Source organism: Onychostoma macrolepis, chromosome 17, assembly GCF_012432095.1.
Source record: "Onychostoma macrolepis isolate SWU-2019 chromosome 17, ASM1243209v1, whole genome shotgun sequence".
NCBI lineage: Eukaryota > Metazoa > Chordata > Actinopteri > Cypriniformes > Cyprinidae > Onychostoma > Onychostoma macrolepis.
Window position 1 is genome coordinate 5,233,619 of NC_081171.1, and position 19,721 is coordinate 5,253,339.

General features: G+C 34.7%; 1 protein-coding gene across 9 annotated transcripts in view; it reads left to right on the forward strand.

Annotated features, from left to right (window-relative positions):
- Positions 1 to 19,721, forward strand: part of LOC131523236 (neuronal PAS domain-containing protein 3) — a 313,372-nt gene that overhangs the window by 182,505 nt on the left and 111,146 nt on the right. The window lies entirely within an intron of this gene.

The following is a 19,721-nucleotide window of genomic DNA, read 5'->3' on the forward strand; positions in this document are numbered from 1 at the left end:
TATATTATAAGTTATTCATACATTAAATGTATACAAATGCATTTTAAGTTTATAAAACTGAAATCTATAATTCATACATTCATCCATTTCACCAGAGTGAAAGAACACTATTTATATTTTACTTATTAGATTTCCTTTGAATTTCTTTGAATTGCAATTCAGCAAAAATCGCATACATTCTCAGTTGTGGCAAGAGCCACATGCACCAGCATATTTCTCCTATGGAAGTCAAAGGAAGAGACATATGGGGCTTTGTTGGTCAAAACTGTGTGTGTGTGCAGATGGGTATTGTTAAAGATTCATGACCAGAATAAAAGATCTGAGGTGAAGTTTTGGCTGCAGTATTGAGGCACTGAAGCCAGAGTGTTACTACAGATGCTGTACAGGTGCCATACTACTGTTTACATCTAGTAACGAAATATACACTAAAAGTGATGAAATATACACTAAAAAAGACGAAGATAGTCAAAGTAAATCTACATGTATATATTAATATGTGAATTTGTATTAGTCTGTATGGAAATTTTCTTTTTTATAACTATAGTACCAATAACTGTAGTTACGTTTCGACAGAAACTACAGTAAACGTGGTAATTTTTGTAAACAATGCACAGTGAAAAAGATACATGATTTGTAACACAGTTACTGTAGAAATTAAGTGTTGTACCGAATACAAAGCCACTCACATCAAACGATCACGTTTGTTGAAGTCTTTTAGCCATTTTTGGACACTTTTGGCCTTTTATTTATAGTACAGCAGAGACTATAAATAAAATAAAACTATAAAATGGTGTATGAGCACCACTGCTAAACGTGTTTGTGCTAATGACTCGCGTTTAATGTCTATTTGCTAATGCGGATTATGTTTCTTTCAATCACCTCATGACAGAACAAAGTGACTTTACTCAGTGGCACACAGTATAGAGTGTCATTCAGGGCTCTCAGTGCGTCTCCTACATTAAAATCAATGCTGACAAATGGCCCTGAGCAGAAATCTGATAGAAGTTCCTGTGACCCGTAACCTCTCGGAAGAAAAAGTTTCTTTTTCTCAATGCTCATTTCCAGTGGTGTTTTTGTTCACAATTGGAGACTGAAAGCTCGTTCTCAAATATCCTCATGGATGAGCAGTTTGCTCGTGAAGTGTGTGTGTGTTTCGTTGATGAGGGGCCCTCTACTGGTCACACAAAGACCTTCATCACACCACCAGCACTGAGGACACATGCTGCTCCGCCACACTAACAAACTAAGGGAAGATATTTACTCTGTCCAGAAGAGTGACGTTTTTGATCAGCGTCTTTTAATCAGTTGCTGTTTTTGTGATGTCTAGTCATTTCTCCTCAAGTTCACACAAGTGTATGTTGAAAAAAGAATGTTGTTGAAACAAATAATTACAAGGAATTGTTAAGTAACATTTAATTAAATATGAAATTTTGAAGACTGAAACATAATTTTCTTGAAAAGTGCACTAGTAATTGTTTTTTTTGTTTGTTTGTTTTACAACATTTGAAAAAATGTTTACAGTGTAGCAGACTAACCACAGATAGAGTTCATCATATACAAACGTTTCACTAATGTTTGACAACCACAAAGTTGCGCAAAACTTTTCATTTTGAACAGGATTATATTGTTTTATTATTTAAAACCTAACATTCTTTTTTTGTCATTTGGCATTTGCTTCAAAAAATAAAATAAAATAAAATAAACAATAATAATAATAATAATAATAATATATAAATAAATAATAGCATGTAAACAATTTTTGCTCAGAAATTGTTAGTAAATTTTACAAATAATTATGAAAATCAGTAAATAACACATTGAATTAAATGTGTTGTTGAATTAATTGAATTAAATCTCAGTGTAGAAAGATGAAATAGTTTATTCTGGTAGAACGTAGTGCAATAAACCTTTTTTTTGTTGTTGTTTTTTTTGTTTTTATTATTTTATTTGTTTAGTATTTTGTTATTTTATGCAATGACATTCAGACATTTTTAAGTTTCAATACTTAATAGTACTTTGTAGGCTCTCTGTATGTATGTAAACTTTTTCTGATTTCAAAATAATAATCACGTTGTATCTCTCCTGAAATTGTCATAGAGAGTTTGTGCAAATGGATGTCAGATATTATCAGCAATTCTATGCTATTATTTGGTCATAAAAGATGGACACAAATAGACCCATAATAGGGGTTGTGCATAACAAACATCCATATTCCATAAACCAGGTTGCGTTGCTTCCAGTTCAGGTCTTTTGTATGTGCTTTGTTAAGAATGGAGATGTTTTACTCAAGATGCTTTCTGAGGAGCTACCAAAGATGAGCTAACAAATGTCCACCATAAATGCAGATTGATAACTTCTTCTCACTAACATTCGGATATTAAAACTGAATAAAATGCAAACAATAAAAACAACTAGGTTGGTTAGCTGATTATCATAAAAGTGCATAGATATCAGCATAAGTTCATGCTGCTGTTAACACTTTAAGCAGGTGCGTCAGGTGACATTCAACATATTCCCCACTGAAGTCTTTCAGTTGTTAGTTATTAGTTAAAGAAGAGTCTTCAGCGAGCTCTGTGAGCATCAGGCAGACGTTTATGTCCCGGGCTGAAGAAGCCACCAGAGTCTTGTGAGAGTAACAGCCCTCCTCTAATGATATTACACTGTTGTCAAAGGTTACTGATGGCATTTCAATCAAAGGCAGATAAATGGTCGGGCTCGGGCAGGGGGAGGAATTTTGGAAGGGTTTAGGAAGGTCAAAGCAGGCCGCTGCAGCTTCCATCTGGAATGCATTAGCTAAAAAGATTTATTAGCAAGAGTGTCTCAGCATAATGTAACAAGAGAGATACATATACACACACAGAGAGATCATTATAGGAGTAATTTTACTTTACCAGTGTATTGTACCTTTATTTATATATATATATATATATATATATATATATATATATATATATAAAATGTGATTTTTGTGGCAATGACATTAATCAGCATTAAAAGAACTGAACTGGCAAGCAGTTTCTATTACTATTTTTAATTAATTATTTTAATCTATCTGTCTGTCTGTCCGTCCGTCTGTTTATCTGTCTCTCTGTCTGTCTGTCTGTCTATCTGTCCGTCTGTCTGTCTGTCTGTCTGTCTGTCTGTCTGTCTGTCTGTCTGTCTGTCTGTCTGTCTGTCTGTCTGTCTGTCCGTCTGTCTGTCTGTCTGTCTGTCTGTCTGTCTGTCTGTCTGTCCGTCTGTCTGTCTGTCTGTCTGTCTGTCTGTCTGTCTGTCTGTCTGTCTGTCTGTCTGTCTCTGTCTGTCTGTCTGTCCATCTGTCTGTCTGTCTGTCTGTCTGTCCGCCTGTCTGTCTGTCTGTCTATCTATCTATCTATCTGTCTGTCTGTCTGTCGTCTGTCTGTCTGTCTGTCTGTCTGTCTGTCTGTCTGTCTGTCTGTCTGTCTGTCTGTCCGTCCATCTGTCTGTCTGTCCGTCCGTCTGTCCATCTGCCTGTCTGTCTGTCTGTTCGTCTGTCTATCTGTCTGTCCGTCCATCTGTCTGTCCATCTGTCTGTCTGTCTGTCTGTCCGTCTGTCTGTCTGTCTGTTCATCTGTCTGTCTGTCTGTCCATCTGTCTGTCTGTCTGTCTGTCTGTCTGTCCGTCTGTCTATCTGTCTGTCCGTCTGTCTATCTGTCTGTCCATCTGTCTGTCTGTCTGTCCGTCTGTCTGTCTATGACATTTTGTTTTATTTTTAATTACATTTTTAATTCAAAAGAATTTCTGTGGACACAGTTAATGTTAAAATTGTATGTGTATATGTGTATAACATTATTAGTTTATATAATTGATAAACTGAATGCAAAATGAAAATCATTTGTGTTGCTTGATTGTCGCTTTGATTTTCATGTGTTTAGCTGACTATTGGAACTCATGAATAAAACAGTATCCAATACAGAAAGAGGCACAAACAATTACTCAAACTACTAAAAAACCAACCAAAACAGTCTCAACATCACAATTCCCTCAGTTCATTATTTAAATTCTTTTATCTTGTTCACAATCCGATTAAATCTAAAGTATACAACTTGTTTTAATTGAGGAATATGTTGAATGCACTAAATTGTCTTATTTTCTCCTAAATAGCATTTTATTCTTTACAAATAGCAAAACGCATGCAAATGGAAAGAGTTTGAAGCATTTCCCTTCGGTGGGTGTCGTAATGGAAATGTGTGTACGGTTTCTCCCCAACACCTCAAATGAATACCAATTGCGTGAACATTAGGCTTGAAAGAATCATTAATTGAGTCCGAAATTGACACGGTCCCGGCAGAGAGCGCGAGGCGGTCTCTCCTCGCACCGTTCTGATCATGCTTATTGCTCTAATTGATGTGGAAGTTTGAACTGTTCAATTCACTGGGCTTTGGAATTGGAAACTCGGAGACCAAACCGCATGAGAGGGAATAATTCTCTCAGAAAACCGCAATGGTTTAAACAGCAGAATTTATTGTGCCTAGTTATCTTGTCTGATAATAAGATCCTGCTGGGCGGTATGTCCATACATGTTTGTACATACAATATCAGTTTTTACATGTCTTTACTGAAAGCAGGGTGTTTAATTACATTAATTGTTATTTTTAAGCATATTCCCCCTAAATAGTCATTATTCAAATTCATATTTATTTTATTTTATTTTATTTTTCTTTATTTTATTTTATTGTGCCACTCATACACTAATTTATTATTATTATTGTTGTTGTTGTTGTTGTTGTTGTTGTTGTTGTTGTTTCTTTTTGTTTTTATGACAATTAAACATTTTCCCCCTAAATACTCAAATACTACCTAAATATTATTCAAATGCATAATTTATTTGTGTCACTCATACAAAATCAGAGCTTACGGAAAACTTCACTATTGTTTTTACACATTTTTAATGCCATTAAGAGTTTTTTTTTCATCATTAGACATTATTTTCATGACACCATGAAGCATATTTTCTCCTTAAATACTCATTTAAATGCATATTTTATTTTTTATTTTATTTCACTATTTTATTTATTTTATCTTTCACTCATACAGAGCCAGAGCCAGAGCTTGCCGAAAAACTTTAATACTATTGTTTTGCACTGATATATTCATGGTAACCACATTTTCAACAATATACTACTGTGAAACCATCATAAATATTAAAATTGATTTACAATGTTCAAATTTATTTCTAAATTTCATATTTATCTCTTTAATGCCAATGTTGCCACAGTTTTACTGTAGTAAAAATAACTATAATTTGGTGGAATTTGTGGTTAACATGTTATTTAACATATGACTCTAATGAAATCATCACCTTGTAGAAAATGCTTTGTAATGTCTGTGTAATAATTCATGGATGTATAAATGCATGAATGTCACATGACAGGCAGGTCTGCGTCTTTAGCACGGCAACAGTCACCATGTTAAACGTTGACCTGTCTGTGTAATGTGTGTCATGCTGAGGGATCAGTTAATTGCTGATTAATTTTGAAATAATTAAGAGTTACAAGGCATGCAGAGGAACGGCAGAAAACACAAACCGGAAGAAATAGCATGGTAGATGAGAGAGAATATGGAAGACATTGATAGTTTTGGACACAGCTTCTTGGTCTCCCATGTGTCCAACAGCAATCTAAAATAGCAAAAAATCAGTTGATAACTACAGATCAATAAGTTTGATTTCTGAAATTTGAAATGTGAATCTGGGGTCGCGTCACGTGTACTGTACATCTCGCAGCACCTCGGCCTGAAGTCGCTGCCGCCCATGTGCTTGACTGACATGGCTAATGCGATTCAATTAATTCCCAGATGGGCTCATCTCTCAATGGCCCCTCAGGTCTTAAGGGGAGCCGGTATTTTGGAAGGGTGGAAGAATGAACGGGTAATATGTGAATAGATCCACTTCAGAGCAGATAGGTACAAAGCAGCCGGGCACTCGTGGGAGAATTGAAGTGATATTGAGCTTCTGCAGTAAATGTAGAAGAGGATTACAAGCTCTTGTGGCGAGTGAAGAGACTACACATTCATTCCCATGTCCTACTCGTGTCCTTGTGTCTCTTTTTCTTCCTCGTTCTATAGCTATCCTGGAGAACGGTACGAAGTGTAATTGATGCTCAGTCGGCCAGTTTGATTTCAGCAGCATGGGTTTTATTTGTTTGTAGAGATGGATTTCACAGAACGGGTTCATTAATGCTGTTGGCTTTGCACTCAGAATTGTTTTTGTCATTCAGATGCAGTGTGGGACTTTTTGTCGCACTCTGCAAGCTTCTGATTTTTTGAAGTTGTTCAACTACAGTCACCTTTGGGAAATATTGAATATTGAAAATATCGAATCTGATTGGCTGAGAGCCTTTTCCAGCAGTGCAATATTCCAGTGATAACAGAACTCCAACCGTTTCACTGTTCGTATCACTCCGTTGGCAGTATTTCTCACAGCGGATGCCCAAATCCACTATAATTTTATAAATAGTACTGTTTTTATGTCATGGAATGTAGTTTTAAGAGTTTTTTAGGCGAGAATGTGGTTGTTTAGACTTCAAATATGCGGTTTGTTAATAAAGATGACGCCTATATGAAAATGAAGCAATATTTGAGACAAAAACATATAAATCAATAAATTGGCTTTTATCTGGATTATAAATGTATTAGAAGTTAAAATTGCTGGTACTTCAATTAGCATAATTAGTTTTATATTTATAACTTTTTATTTATACTTAAAAATGAATGAATTATTCTTACAAAAATATCTAATTAATTTGTCTTTGTCTGGATTATAAAATTATACATTAATCAAAAATCTAGAAATGAACAGCCATTTTTTAATTATTTTAATATTTTGCTACTTCTGTAAACATAATTTACTTTATTAATATAAATTTACATTTATATTTTCATTAATTTAATTAAATAATAAATAGAAATATTTATTTGCCTCAAAAATATCACAATAATTTGTTTTGTTATAACTTAATCAGAAGTATAGAAATAAACAGTGGTACTTAAGTATTTTAATATTTTGCTAATACAAACAAAAAAAGGTGGTATAGGAACACTTCTGAATGTTGAGCTGATGTAAATAAATCATTACATTTGTATGAACACTTGTAAATAATGATTTAACTTTTTTTTTAATCATTAAATCCATTTTGTTTTACTGGTTCATGGAGAATAACAAACCAATTCACTAAAATGAATCAATTTTAGTAGGGGCCATTTATTAAAGCCAAGTTTGCTTGATTTGAAGTCCTTAATCACAGTACAAAGTGAAAACCTTAACTGAATTTGCTTTGCTTGTCTTGAAGTTTTAGTTTCCATGATTCATACAATATGATCATAATCGTAATGTTAAATGTAGCATGTTAGATATAGCTGTACATCTGTTAGAAACATGCTAGTGCATTCATTAGGTTCATTAGGGGTGTGAGCGTGCTAATTGAAATGATTTTTGTGTAGCGTGTGGAGGAATCTGTGTGTGTGTGTGTGTGTGTGTGTGAGAGACAGGACCCCCCCTAAACCTGTGCAGGCTCTCACTGGCGCAGAGCTATTGACATCTTGGCATTTGGTCCAGTCTGTCCGCTCTCCCTGGAGGGCCCGTTTCCTCCCATCCCAGCCGTGTATTGATTGGTTAATTTGATAGTTCTATCACCAATCAGCTTGTGTCTGACCTTTTGCCTTGGCAATGATGGCAGAGCGCTCATTTCTTCATCGTCGGCTTCGCCATACATTGACCTTTGCAGAGAGAATGTCAGCGCGGCCCTTGATCGTAACCTGTCACTACATTTGTTATAAGTAGGAGTCACCCTCGCCTTTGACACCCGATGCTGAGCCTTCACCAAAGCGGAAGAGCCGCCCAACACCTCGCCGTGTTTAAAAAACAGCAGCCAGCTCGGGATGCATCGCTATGCGGCGGTAATTCATCAAGTTGTCATAAGCATCCGCATGATTGAAAGCCGAAGACTGATTTTGGAGGGTTGTTATAGTTTTAGTGTGATGTTTTAGGATGATAAGCTAAACTGAAACATGGAAAGAAAGGACTGCAGATTGCGCTGGAGGTCAAAGGTGCGATGAAACTAATGTTCAGATCACATTTCGTCATTAAATTAAAAGAAATTATTATTTACATAAAAATTAAGCCTATTTTTACCATCCGTCATTATTGTTATTGTTGTTGTTATTTCCACGAGAGTTCAGCACATTCCCCAATACACAATACTGAAGTATGTATGCATCTCATGCATGTTTTGTTTTATTTTATTATTTATTTTTAGCTGTGATTCTTATTAGATTCTCATTACTGTAATGCAACTTTTATTTTACCGTATATGTTTAATTGTCATTAAAAATAATGTTACAATGGAAAAAAAGTTGTAACGGTCCTTAAACTAAATATTTTTAATGCAAATATATAATTTATGATTTTTTCCTTTTGATTTCTAGGGTATATGACTGGGGTGAAGGTATATTTTACAATATTGTGTTATATTAAGAAATTATTATCTGCATAAAAATTAAGCCATTTTTTACCTCCATTATGAGTTATTATTATTATTATTATTATTATTATTATTATTATTATGACGTTATTTTCATGACAATTAAGTACATTTCCCAAATATACACATTACTCTGATGCATTTGTTTGTTTATTATTATAATTATTATTATTCATTATTTCCGGTGGTGATTCTTATTAGATTCTTAGGGTAAAATACAACTGGGGTGAAGAGATTTCACAATATTGTGATATATTACATCACAATACTATATTGATGTTCTCACAGCAAGAATCAATACTTTTTGGAAATATAGGAGACGGATCAGCATTCAGAGCAAGTCTGTGAGAATGTGACTTAGTATAGCATTTGTCCAACACGTATTCAATTATTTCTATTCGACTTAAACTCAGAACAAGCTAAGAATATAATTGCACAAAGCACTGTAGATGAATGAGAAACAAGTGAGTTTTAAATATGTTTTGAATTAGAATAAAGAATCACAGTACATTCACATTGTATAATATCGTATAGCCATGCAACACAATTTTAGCCTGTTTGCTTATACGCAGATCAGAAATTCCCCTTTGAGTTTATAGTCAGATTTCTAGCATCGAAATGATACAGATGTTATTTTCTGCCTTGCGTGCAGGTGTCCCACAGGGATGTCTCATTATCACAGACTGGAACGCTCTCCCCTTGGGAACAGCCCAGATTTTGTATACTTCAAACTCACTTTCTCCTTTCTTTCCCAGTGAAAGACTTTTAAGGCGCTCTGTTCTTATTAAACTACTCTTCTGGTACAAATATAGAGCTTTCGCACACAGGTATAAGAACTGCTGTAGGTGCATTCTGGGAAAAACCCATGATTCTTTCTGCCACATCTGTATATGCTGTGAAGGTGTTGTAAAACATGCTGTTTTATATCCGTAATGAAGCAGTGTGATTAGAGGCCATGTGGCGTGTACCTTGATCGCACCCAGCCTCGCGTAAACACCTGACACGGCGAGCGTGAGCGTGTTTGTCTTTACACGCCTCCTGTATCTGTCATTACGGCATATGAGAGCAGCACCAGGCAGTCTTTAGTGTGCTTCTTATGGGCTCATAACGTGGCTTTGGGTTTAATTACTGTGGCTTTACATGTGCTCTCAGAGGAACCGGGACCAATAAATACCCATATACTTCCCTAACCCTCATCCATGACGCCGTCTGCCTCTGGTTTTGCCGCTTTTGTGGAGAATTACTGTTATTTGAATCATATTTTGCCTGTTTTGTTATTTAAATTAGATTCTGACATTATTTTCTTGAAAATGAAGCATATTTTCCTCCATTCTCATTATTGTATTGTGAATAAACCTCTTTTATTTGATATATATTAATATATAATTAATATGAATATATTTACATATAATTATACAATATATAATTAATGTGAGATTTTATTAATTTAAATAAATGTTTCATTTAAATAGTTAAATATTTAAAGTATTTACATGTTAGGAAGTGTTTGTTGTATTACTGTAATTGTTTACTGTAAATAATGAGAACCAACATTGAGAATAATCAAAACATTCTGATGCATTACAGTAATAATAATTAAATAACTAATTTATTTAATAATAAAGTCATAAAAAGTCATAAAAATAATGTCACATTGCAAAAAATCTTAATGATTTACTTAGTACCTCATTGAGATACTATTATAGGTTTTGTAAAAATTAAAAATTATATTTAGTTTTTATATTTTCTGCTTGGTGTTTTAAAATATGTTCAAATATATGTTTTATTATTTCATAAATTTGTATTAATTTATGAATATGTAAAAATATATAATTTTATTATTAATGTAATCTATAGTTTTTATAAATAAAAATGTTTCTTTTTTCAGTTTTAGTTATTTTAGTACATTAAGTTAAACTAAATGGAAATGAGAAATGTTGCCTAGGAATTTAGCTGAAATAAAACAAGTTTAAGGTTTTTATATATATATATATATATTTTTTTTTTTTTTTTTTTTTTTCAGTTAACATATATTTAATTTCAAGTAATGAATTTTTATTTTTTTAATGGTTTTAGTTTTAAAGTAACCCTAAATGTGAGATTTATGAGACGAACACCTACATCTATAGAAATATCGCCCTTTATTATGATTTAGGTCTTTGTAATATGTCTGTTTGGACAGAGAATGACTCCTTTTGATTAACTAGAAATGTGTTTGGTGATTTCGTGATACCGTTTTGTTGTAGTGTAACCCCGCGATTACAATGCCACGGTGGTCCGAGAAGGCCCACTGAATAGTTGATATATGAAAGCAGAAAAGAGGAGGGATTTGGCGTGCGCTTTATCAAAGCTTGGGCGAAATACTCACGAGATCAGGCCGCGTTTAACCCAGATTAAACCGCGGAGGTCCAAGGGCTCTTCAAAACAAAGACAAGTTCAAGACTTCCTTCCCTTAAGGATGTGTCAAGGGCAATCCAGACAAAAGACAAATGTCTTTTTCAGCAGGGCGATAAGCATCTGGGCACAGGCGGCATAAAGCGATGCCTTTTCTTCCTGCGATTTCCTGCCTCAGTTCAGCCTAATGTGGCTACAGTGATTTAACCGAATATGGGACCGTGGCGATTTCTTATCTCTGCCTTAGGGGTATAAGCTCAGTAACCCCAGCTCTGAGTGATAGGTTTGTGTGTGAGTACAGGGTGGGCCGGGGGGCTCGGCGGAGGAGTCTTTGTATTATAGAAATGTACGACTTGTTGGAATGATTAATGCCGGTTTCATCCTGCAGACCTGTATCAGGCGAACTTCCCTAGACAAAACTTTTGCTGAATCTTAAATTCAGCCAGAGAAAAGGAGTTATTCTCTATTGATTTTGCCTCCCTCATGTATCCTCTTTCTGTAGATGTGAGAACTTCCCATTCCGATTCTTTTTGCATCTGATTTCCTATGGATGTATTGTAAGTAAGTGGCTCATTTTTTATGCTGCCGTACAAAAGGCCTGTCAATGGAGACTCCCGTGCCCGCCGCATTTGTTCCTCTACATGAGACAGGAACGCACGAATACAATAAATAAATCAACGCGCTTGTCAGCCGCTAGCAGGGGAACAGAGCGAGTAACAAAACCATTTTCCCTTTTCTGCTTTTAATGGTAATGCCACAGGATTGTAAACTTAATGAGATAAGGTTATCAATGAATTCACGCCGTCTTCGCTGCTGTCTTTTCAGAAAGCAAATATCATTTAGGTTTGTCGCGACTGTAGCTTTGTTGAGGCCGTACTGAGAGGATAATCAAATAAACTAATACATCTGAACAAACAGACCGACAGGCTTATCCGTGATTGGTGGAAACGAGGGAAGCGGTAATTAGTCTGCTGAATCTGACAGCAACTTGTGACAGGATAATGTTGTGTCGTCGGAATATATAGTCGTATTATTAAGTAGCAATGTGCAAAGCTACGTATTTTCATAGACAAGTTGGGGGGTTGCATGAACAATGCTTGCATCTGTAATTATACGAGGCTGTCAAAGATTTTCAAAGTCCTTTATACTCACTAAGGCTGTGTTTATTTGATCAAAAATATGGTAAAAACAGTAATACTGAGAAATATTATTACAATTTAAAATTACTGTTTTCTATTTGAATATACTATAAAATGTCATTTATTCCTGTAATGCAAAGCTGAATTTTCAGCATCGTTACTCCAGTCTTCAGTGTCACACGATCCTTCAGAAATCATTCGAATATGCTGATTTGCTGCTCAAGAAACATTTATTTTTTATTATTATTATTATTGAAAATAGTTGTGTTGCTTAATCATTTTTCTGTAGAAGCGATGATACATTGTTTTCAGCATTTATCTTTTATAACATTATAAATGAAGAGATCAGATGCAAGTGCATTTTTCTCAGGCTCGTATATTTATGTTCAGTTATTTCATTTTGGTGGCAATGAAAATAATCTGTTCCATTAAAGTGAAATTACTGAACCTACACATGAGAAAAATGCTCATTTTAGAAGAAAATTTCAGATGGCACTTAAGAGGCTTTTGCATCTGAACTCTTCAAATGTATTTGCAGCCACTTATGATTGATTTAATGCACTGAACTTATTTATTAAAAAAGAATCTCACTGACCCCAGGTTTGTAGCTTTGATGTTGGCTTTATTCAACAGCAGCCATTATCACTTCACCAAATTAGTAACCAAACCATTTAACCAGTTCTTTAAGTATGCATTTTGAGTTATAAAATGATATCCTTGATTGTTATTCTACATGAAATGGGAATCAAAGAGAGAAACTTTCAGAAGTAGCCCTCTATTTGTCGAAAGGCCAGTTGTAATTGGCCTAGGGGTGAGAAAGATCCATGTTTTGATTAATCAAGATAAAATCCTTCATCGTTACGGTCTCCAACATTTCAAATAGACTCAAAAGCTCCATCACAGAGGTGAAATCCATACCTCATAACAAAGGACTGAAAGATGGCAATGATTTACCCCAGATGACCAGGCAAAACTCAGCCCGATGTAACTGTGCCCGTGTGAGTCGGTCAGACTTCTGCATGAGGGAGAGAAGAGTTCATTCATTTAAATGTTTGTTGTTTTCTCCCTCCGCTCAGACGAATCAATTGTAATTTTATGAATTTATGACGTGCTGTGCCCAACTCTTGATATACTGCACATACGCGGAGAGAAAACTCTCCATATAGAAGAATGAGGGTCTATTATTGAACTTAAACACATTATTATTATTATTATATCTAAGATGTGAAACATTATCAAAACAGCCTCAGCTATGTATTTTATTTTTCAGATAAATTATGTTAAATGCTGAGGTTATCCACCAGAGTGAAAGAGAAGCTGTTCTCCAAAGTATTTACACAAAGGAAGTCTCATCACAAACATTTTAATATTGAGTTGGAAAGCAAATGGAGAAATTTTCATTTTACAGCTTCAAAATATTCTGAACAATTTCTTTAAAAAAAATTGTTTTATTCATAAATCAGTTTTATACCCTAGTGAAATATAAATATACTAAAAAAAAAATATATATATATATATATATATATATATATATATATATATATATATATATATTTAAATTGAAATACATTTATGTCATGCTAAGCATACTACAAATACTTTTTGTATGCTAAGCAGTATACTCAAAGCCTGCTAAACTAATTTTGCATTTTAATTGTGTGAAAATAGTGCTATACTTAGTATAAAGCTATAAATAGTATACTTCAGGTAAACTTTAGATAGCTTGCACTTAAATACCGACGTACAATCTTCATCAATAGTTACATTAAAGCACATTTTAGGCTTAATATTAAGAAATGTACATTGTCCACAAGTAGTAGCCTACTCCAAATAAAGTTTAATTATCGAGCAATATATGTTTTGATTTTAACTATACTTAGCTTTTTTACTACTGTCAGTACAGCACTTTAGTTTTAACTTCTATTGTTTGTAAATGTGCTTTATGAATAAATATACTAAACTAAACTATATTAAGAGACAAATGTGATACTAAGTACTTATACTAAACCTCATCTGAATTATGAAAGCACAAATCCACCATGACGGCAGTTGACTTCAGGGTTGCCAGGTCAGTGTAAAAAGCAGACTAATTGTTACTCAAAACTAGCCCAGTCGTGGCCAGAACTAGCCCAATCATGATCAAAATCATATTCCTGGGGTTAGGCAGGTGAGGCATTTTTCTTCAACCCGCAGACTAAAAAAACAACCCAGGGGTCGGCAACAGTATAAAAGTGGCACAGTTCAGCAGGAAAACCGCTGACTTGGCAACGCTTGTTGACCTGAAAGAGGAAATCATAGAAGAAGGCTGTTTGCGCTAATGCCAACTATAGCTCCCCTTGTGGCAGCACATAGAATTGCACTGTGCATTTGTTGCATGCATGTGAAATCGAGCTTGTTTAGATATTTTTATGTTGAGTATGTTTTGAGCCTTAGGACTAGAACGGTCTTTAGATTTTCCTCTGAAACTCTCAAGCCGATAACGAGACACATATATCTCACCCTTTATTCCCATTTCCACCTTTTAATGTTTCCCTCAACAAAACCTCCAGAATTCAAGCATTTTCATTCTCCCAGTGTGCCTTGATCCCCCTGAGCGAGCTATTCAGTCTGGTGAATAAAATATTCTAATGTGTGCTGTTTTTCTTCCATTCGGTGTGCTTAAATATTACAAAGCATTTAATTATAAAAACTGAGAACAGACGCAGTCCTGGGACTGTCAGTGGGAAAAATAAATGTACAATCAAAATTGCAATTACCTGCAGAATTTCAGGGGTAAACACATCAGCAATCTCATAACAAACACAGGCTAGTTTGCATTCTAAAATGAATACAGTTAGATCCAAAGCAATTTTCTCTTATTTATCTTAGACGCCATGCATAAATAAAGCAAGGGCATTGAAGCAATTAGCATAATTAGACTGTGGTGGTCAGGCCCTATGCGATTTCTTAAGAGGCATCGCTGAGATGTGTGTGTGTGTGTGTGTGTGTTTGCGATTATGTGTGTGTGTGTGTGTGTGTGTGTGTGTGATCGCTGTCCGAATTGAAGGGCTTCTGAGCAGTCATTGTTAGACGTTTTCATACAGGAGGAGGCAATAAGTGTTGACTGTGTGAAGGTCCTCATTACCTGCAGGACCGCCGTACCCCGTCTGGACCGGCCTTGGGTCTCCTACAACAAAACTTTTGTGTTATTATGTATCTTATGTGTTGTGTATGAATGCATAGCAAATCATCAGCTGCGACAAATTCGCTTTTCTTTTATTAAAAAGGCCAAACTTTGCAGAAAAAAACATAATGATTTACTATTCATCTCTAAGAGACTGAACTCGTTATCATTGTTTGAATAAATCGCCATCTTGCAAACTAATGACCGTATGTATTCTAAGGGAATCTTTCCGGAGTATTTGTATCTACGGAGTATGAATTAAAAATATATATTTCTAGTGCAGAACTCTGCAGTACATATGAATGATAGTGTAAGTATAAAGTGGATCTGCGCACTTAAAAGAGTTTCTTTGATGAAAGCTTTGAATAAGTGGCTCTATTTTTGAGAAATAAATGTCATTAAAATTAATTTCAGTCATTGCGATCATTTTGAGAGGAAATTTTGCTGAATTTTCAGGCAGACTACACTGAATATCTCTAGGCTTCTTTGTCTGTTCCTCATAATAAACTCGTCTTTGATTCTGTTTTTCATTATTTCTTTTTTTTTTTTTTTTTCATTCTGCAGGATCTCTGCAATATTCCAGATTTAATTTTGTTCCATTTCCTGCAGGATTTAACCATTTTAGCTTGAGGTTAAATGGCAGGACGGTCTACAATTCACAGGCCCAAGTCACATGGCATGCATTTTGATTTTATGTTAGCAGAAAGTTAAAAAATCTGAATTTAGTTTCTAACAGTTCCTGGACTTATTGTTATCAATTCTTTACTTGCTCTGCCTCCTAGCATTCTGAAGGATAAAATCAAGTCCTGCTTTTTATTTTTGTTAAATCTCCTGTTTCAGTCAGAAATGTGTTACTTTATGCAAGTTTTATGGGAAATGCATATGTGTGTATATGTTTAGTGTTAACGGGCGGTTCTCCCTCCAAATCAAGTCAAGCCCCCTATTTGTTTGTACTGACGTCATATTGTTTTATTAAGCCTGTGTTTAAACACATAAGCATTCAAATGATGTTTAATCCTCTTAGGTTGGAGCTAAATCCCCCCCCCTTAACCCCTCAGATTAGACTCAGAAAATATTTCCTCTTCCCGAGTCTAACCTGGATGAAGCCCAGACGTGTTTGTAAAGTACGGATTTCTCCCTCTCTCGTTCTCTCTATCTTTGCGCATGATAACACGTGCTGGCCAGTCTCAGCGTTTTCCTTTAGCCCAGATATTATTGTCCTGTGTCATCACCCGAAGGTGACTGTTATCACTTAATTAATCCTGGCGCAGGGAGAAGTCGAAACAATATTGTTGCCTGGTCCCCCGAAGGAACTTTGGAAAAGTGGCGTAGTTTCTACACGGAAAGCCGGCATTGGCTCTTCTGCTCCTGGAGTGCTTTTGTCATCCTCTCTGGTGAAGGGTGCTAATTTAGATTTCAGACATCAGCTGTCCAACAACTCTGTATCTAAAGGCAGTATCTAAGAGACAACACTATTTATGTTTTAAATTTTTTGAACTTTCTGTTGATAGTAACAGGAAATTAGTGGCGACATATAGGCAGTAGGATCAGGGCACAATGCAGACGACTGCTTTAAAATATAAATAATAAATTATATAAATATAAATAATAAGTTGTAATATTAATTAAAATACTGGAAGCTTAGTAAATTAAGTTAATTATTATAATATTTTATTTATTTATTAATTATTTTCATTTACCTTTTTACTTTTTTACTTTTATATAACAGCACCAATAAATATATAAATTATAAATATTTTAACATTATTGTAAGTTATTATTATTATTGTTATATAATTTTTTTTTTGCATTAATAAGAGAGAGAGAGAGAGAGAGAGAGAATGATCAGATGCAATACATTTAATACTGTAATAAAAATGAATTAAAAATATTATTATTAGACTATATCAGACTATTTATTTGTCACATTATAGCATCATTTGGCAGTGGAAATGAACTACTTTTGCTATTGTAACATTTTCAGTAGAGATTGACCCACAATGCCTTTTAATGACTGATTCTGTACTGATTTTATTATTATGCTTATGTGTCTCATATCTAATGCTGAGAAATCATTTTTAATTATTGTTGTGTTTCTGATTTTTGACAATAATTATGATCAATCATTAATGGAACTGGAATTCGATTAAAGAACTGGAATCATTCATAGCAGCCGGAACCAGAACCGGAACCAGAACAGTTCATTTCCTTACAATTCCTGTTCCTGGTGTAGTGCTGAGATGTTTGACTCTGAGATTGAGGATATGCTGAAAGGTTGAGTGAGAGCCAAGCCGCGAGATCTGATGCTCTCACACCTTTTTTTAAACGGATGCTTGTTGTAGGTCATTTGGAGTGAAGCAGGCCAATAAATATGGCATGTTGAGTAGCTCCCCTCCCCCCAATGCTAAGCCCCATATGAAATGAGCAATCTAACGACGCTCTTATTTGAAAGAGGTCTCGGCAAGGGGTAAGATGAGTGATTCAAGCATCTCCCATGCTGGTGCCTTCAATAAAGAAATCAATACCGCGCATCCATATTTGCACATTTCTACATGGCTTGTCAGCCTCAAAATTGACTTCAGTGAAAAAGATCTCTCACGGCTCCCGCGGCAATTTAGAAGTTCTGATAAGATCTCTTTTAACACCTCTCATCTGTCTTTTTCTCTCACACACGCATATGTAGACACTTTCTTACTGTCTGTATGTCACTTTTCTCACACACACACACACACACACACACACGCGTCTGCTGTCTCACTCACGCTGTCTGTCATTATCATCCTCTCCAGGTTGAAATTTGAGTCAGTTTCATCTGTTTTTATGGTGCAGCAGATCATAACAGTATTGGGTCATCCACACTTTAAAGATAAGGCTTATTATTTTGAGCCTAATAATTGATAGCACTGATTTTTTTGTCAACATATTACCTGATACCAATCTGAAATGGAAAGCTCTCAAGAATCCTAAATTCATTGTAGTAAACTTTTCAGTAGAGGCTGACTCTAATTGGATTATCATTATTTTTATGCTTATGTGTCTGATAACTGAAATGCAGAACTGATTTTTAATTGTTTTATTTCTAAAACAATGTATATATTTTATCATGTTTATTAATATTATAATTAAAAATATTGATAAAAATAATATGTATGTAACAGTTTTATTTAATATTCATTAATGTTATTTAATTAATGAATTTTCTTTTAGTAAATTAATAATTTATACTGTAGTCATTGTTATTATGTATCCCATTATATTTATGCTAACTATTTTATGATGCAAATTTATTTATTATTTTTTGGGGGTCTATGTCTACTGTACATTTCTCACTTGAAAATGGATGGCTTTTATTAAAAGGATACTAGGCTATGAATATCGGTAATATATATATATGTAAGTATATATATGTCAGACAGATTATCGGTTTATTTCTTAGTTTCTTAGTTTTGAATTAAATTTGAAGTAATTTTGTCATTTTGAATTAGTTTGAATTTTTATATTTTTCATTTTCATTTTAGTTCAAGTTTTAGTACATTTATTGTGTGTTTGCAATTTTTAGTACTTTTTTTTTTTTTTTTACATATCTGTGTATTTTGATAAATTTTTATTTCAGTTTTACATTTCAGTTTTTAGTACATCAGGGTCATCTAAATGAAAATATTAAAAAAAAATTCCCCTTGTCAACTGAAATAAAATAAGTACTGTGTATAAAAATGTTTATTGTGTCTTTTAAGGCTGTGTCCTCCTGACGTATTTGAGAGAGGTTTAAGTCTTAATTTACGCTCCATGTAGGAGTCCTGTTGCTCAGCACCTGTGAGAGTGAGTCCACATGCTCACATGCTCAGGTTTGGCCAGCCCTGTGAGAAGTCTTCATTTCAGTTGTAGTTGTTCATCATGGAGGCTGTTGGAGTTTGGAGGGAAGGAGGGATGAGATTGGGGGAGATGAACATGTGGCATCTCCCCCATCGACAGCTGCCCCGCTCCTCTCTGCCTCTCTCTCCCTCTTCATTTTGTCTGACCTAATAGTTAATGATATGTTAATAGTCAATGAGGCTGCTCTCGCCTGGCGTCCGCTGTGTGTGTTAATGTGGACGTGCGGTGGCTCTGGCCAGGGTGCGGCGACTAGATTGATGTTTACCAGCTTGCGTGTCCTTCAGCTTGCGTATATTTGTCCTTTGTTAGAGAAAACACAAGGCTACTGAGTTACAGACTATGTTTACTGCTGTAGCACTGGAAGGCAGGTGTGTTCTTGCTTGAGGGTTTGAGGACTATAGTTGTAGTATCTAACAAGTGCTCACATTGAAGCAAAGAATCATAGTTTCATAGTTTCAGGGCAGCAAAATGCTATGAATTGTTTTTAATTATTTATCTTTTTTTATTTTTTTTATTTGCCTATGTCCACAGTAAGACCAAACATGTAAAGTCAACATTAAACCACTTTATTTCTGTGATTTGACATTTGAATATAACTGGTTAACATGATTTTTTAATGTCCGTTGGGTTTTGTTTTAGAAGCGGAATATATTT